A 4,244-nucleotide genomic window follows, 5' to 3' on the forward strand; every position below is an offset into this window, starting at 1 on the left:
TGAAAACCTATTTTCGAATTGACTTCAGGAAGACGTTTGAATCTGAGTGTACCATGTATAAAAGCATTGTCGAGTTTGATCGTTCACAACGTTTTTCCTCATTTTTGAGTTCAATTGTAATATTTCTTACTATTCCCGAGCCGTTCAATCAAACACAATGTACCTATTTACTCTTCGAGTATCGGGTATAATAAGTGAATTTTAATTAATCAAAAGCCTTTATTAACGGCCTTGGCTTAGAAGTACTGCATTATATCTTTACCCGGTAATCGACTTGTTGCTGAAACCGGAGAAAATGACTTTAGTTGAAAATAAAATGTTTGTGAGAATCGAAAACAATACTAGCGTTTGACAGCCCAGGAAAATCCTACTTCCTTATACAACAATACTTAATTAGCGACTTTCCAAGCTTCGGTCGCTTGTATTGATATAAAAAGTTGATTAAAATCAAGCTCAAATCTGACTCAATTGTGTTTTTAAATTTGGGCTTAAAAGGCTCAGTACTTTTCGAATGTACATATATATGTTGGAGAAACAACCACAACAATTTTATAAATGATTGAAAAATGAATTTTCTGAAGTTCAGCTCTTTTGCCCTTAGTTTAGCGCTTCTCCCTTAGTCTATGTGAGAAATACGCCACTTTAATAATCCAACGTTGCGCACTAGGTGGTCCTCTATGCAAAACATTTCTCTGCACTTCACTATCTCATCTAGTTGTTGAAGGTGCAGTGGTGTGGATTAAATGAGACCCGCCGAAGGGCCGACAAGAGCTGGGCAGCTGTTGCAGGAAGCGAGTCTGTGGCAATACAGCGCTAGAGAGCCTGATTCTTGCTATATATGTCCTTGCAATTCAACACACTCACCAATTGTAAGAAGTTCTAGGCAAAAGCATAAAAGCGAACGTGCCGCCAAACTCATTTAAAGGATTACATTCAGAACACCGCTAGGTGTGGATGAAAATGTGCACAATAAACAAGATTAAATTCAGTGGAAAGCATTGCGACAAGGAGCAAAAAAAAGTAAGCATGGTAAGCACTTTGTACATACACCCTTGAATTATACCAAAATGTATCAGTTTGAATAATATTCTTTGATAATGACGCATAGAATAAAACATTTTCGACCGAAAATATTTGTCGTTTTTAAGCATGATATGAATTATCGAATTGACTTCAGGAAAACGTTTGAATCTGGGTGTACCATGTATGCAAGCAGCGACGAGTTTCAATGCGTCTCACAGCGTTTATCCTCGTTTTTGAGTTGCTTTGTATTACTTCTTACTATTCCCGAGCCGTTCAATCAACGGTTATCCAATATTTAAATAATACCATCTTTAATTTATTCAACTGGTGACCAGCTGGACGCTGTTACTTTCCGTGAAAATTATCTAATCGCCATTTTTACCATTTTAATAAAACAAATCAACTACAAGATGAGAAAAATTGTTTGAAGTTAATATTAACGAGAAGGGACGTGTGAGACGCTTATTACGCGTCACAACTTTTATACCCGGCACTCAGTACTACATCTGCACCTTAGCGGTGTTTTGTCAAATTTTAAATTTTTTCTTCATCTGTCATCTACATCTACAACACTTCTCAAACCAACACGCTCCGCTAGCTCGCGCCCTTCCCTAGACCCACACACTGCAGACTCGAGGCAGAGGCAGCAGCACCGTTCGCACACAAAAAAAAACAAATAAAAGCTGTGGGACGGGGTGGGTTGAAAGTCGGCAGAGGCAGAGGGTCGGCAGAGGGACGGCAGGGGGAGGGCAGAGGCAGAGGCCGCGTGAATGAGAGAATGTGAAAATAACAAAAAAAGCTGCGGGACAGGGTGGGTTTATCCACTGCAAATTAATTTCTCCATTCTGGCTATAATATTGATACAATCGGATCCCAATTAGGTGATCTGATAGATATGACCATTCCCTACGGAATGGCGTTTTTAGTCTTCTTTTGCCTTCAAAAGTGTAGGTTTTGGAGGTTTTTGCCCTTTTGCGGGGGCGGAAGGGGGCGGGGCTCATTTTTGAAATACACTGTTTTCAGTGTGAGCATACAGCAGTCTGGAGCCAAAATTTGGTGGCTCAAGGTCTTATAGTCTCTGGAAACTAGCCGACAAACAAGACGGACGGACGGACAGACGACATGGCTCAATCGACTCGGCTATTGATGCTGATCAAGAATATATATACTTTATGGGGTCGGAAAAGTTTCCTTCTGTGCGTTACATACAACCGTTATTCACACAAATACAATATACCCTATTTACTCTTCGAGTACCGGGTATAAAAAGTAAGCAAGTGATTCGCACTGCAATTATCGAAAAAGATGTGTGTGTTTGCCTTGGGCAGCTATTTCGTCAGCAATAACCGTAAATTATAATTTTATATTAAAATTATTAATTAAAAGCCTTAGTCAAAACCACATTAAACCCACCTCTCTGGTCTTCTTAGAAGATCTGGGGCTTATCATAAGAATTTATATGCAAATAACATAATTATCAACTGTTCACCCTCTTAGGAGGAAACTTGTCCTGTAAACGCCGTTGATTCCTAATTTTTGCCTTTATCGCCTTTTGAGACCTTGCCGTTTGTCTGTTCTTCTCAGCCTTTGGGAGTTGTGCTTTTTGCGTGGCATGCCATCTCATCTTAATTTTTGCTTGCTCAGCAGAGACCGAGCAGAATCGGTCAAATTTATTTGGCCACGAACTAGGTACTAGCCATTTTCGCTATTGTTGATGCTTGTGGTCTTAAGCAGTGAAATTATATTTTATGTTTTTAGGTTTGTATCGGAACATCTGTCAACTACTTCTGCAACTTGTAACCGCCATAGTCGTTATTGAGTTAATATTCTGTATATGATATAAGTTTCCACACTTTATAAGGTAAGTCTAACTGTAACATTTTGATTTTTTATGTATTATTCGAGTGGACACATAACTTAATCAATAAAAACTGTTTCTGATCCGCTTAGACATATAAACATCAATTTAATGTGTAGTTGTGTACTCAGAAACACAATTACCAAAGACTATTTTATATGTACTGTTTAGTATATGTTATGTCTAAGCGGATCAGAAACAATTTTTATACCTGGTACTCGAAGAGTAAATAGGGTATATTGTATTTGTGCACAAAGTGGATGTATGTAACGCAGAGAAGGAAACGTTTCCGACCCCACAAAGTATATATATTCTTGATCAGCATCAATAGCCGAGTCGATACAGCCATGTCTGTCTGTCCGTCCGTCTGTCCGTCCGTCCGTCCGTATGTCCGTCTGTCCGTCCGTCTTGTTGAGTGCCTGGATCTCAGAGACTAAAAAAGCTAGAGCCACAAAATTTTGCATCCAGACTATTGTATGCTCACACTGTTACAAGTGTATTTCAAAAACGAGGCCCGCCCCGCAAAAGAGCGAAAAGCTCCCAAAGCTACAATTTTGAAGATAAAAGAAAGCTAAAAACGCCATTCCGTAGGGAATAACCATGTCTATTACCAAATTGGGATCCAATTGGATCAGTATTATATCCAGGAACCGGTCGCGAGCATGCAGAAAAGATAGATGTTAGGCTAGGTTAGGATAGGTTAGGTTCAGGCGGTCATCGGGACTTCACAGTCCCGACACACCTAGGCCGGTTTCGGCCCGTTGTGATTCCGATTGGAATGTTAGGCTGTTAGGCTAATATTCGAGGAAAATTAGAGCTAAACACAACTAAACTAGAGAAACTATAGCTAAGCAAGCAAAATTACCAACATCAGAAACAAGACAACCCTAAAATGAAACTAACTACGGGAGAGGTAGACTAGTATAAGAGATTTAGGAAGAGGAAGGGTGAAGTTAGAAGTTAGTGATAGAGGGAATTATAAATCCATAAATCCCTAAAGGGTTCGTGTAAGGCATAATTCGATCTATATAGTGCAAGGAACAAAGGAATAAAGTTTCTAGTGGGTCTAATGGGAATCGTTTATGCGTCTTAACAAGTCAGGGCTGTCTACATCCCCCTTGATCAAGTTGTGAATAAAAATTACACCAAGCATTCTTCTACGACTAACTAAGGATGGAAGGTTTATTAGAAGTAGTCTACTACGGTACGATGACAGTCTTACAGTTGCATCCCAGTTGAGGACACTCAGGGCAAAAAATAACGAGAGGGGACGTGTGAGACGCTTCTTACGCGTCACAACTTTTATACCCGGCACTCAGTACTACATCTGTACCTTAGCGGTTTTTTGTCAAATTTTTAATTA

This window comes from Drosophila guanche, unplaced genomic scaffold (assembly GCF_900245975.1).
Source record: "Drosophila guanche unplaced genomic scaffold, DGUA_6, whole genome shotgun sequence".
NCBI classification, from domain to species: Eukaryota; Metazoa; Arthropoda; class Insecta; order Diptera; family Drosophilidae; genus Drosophila; species Drosophila guanche.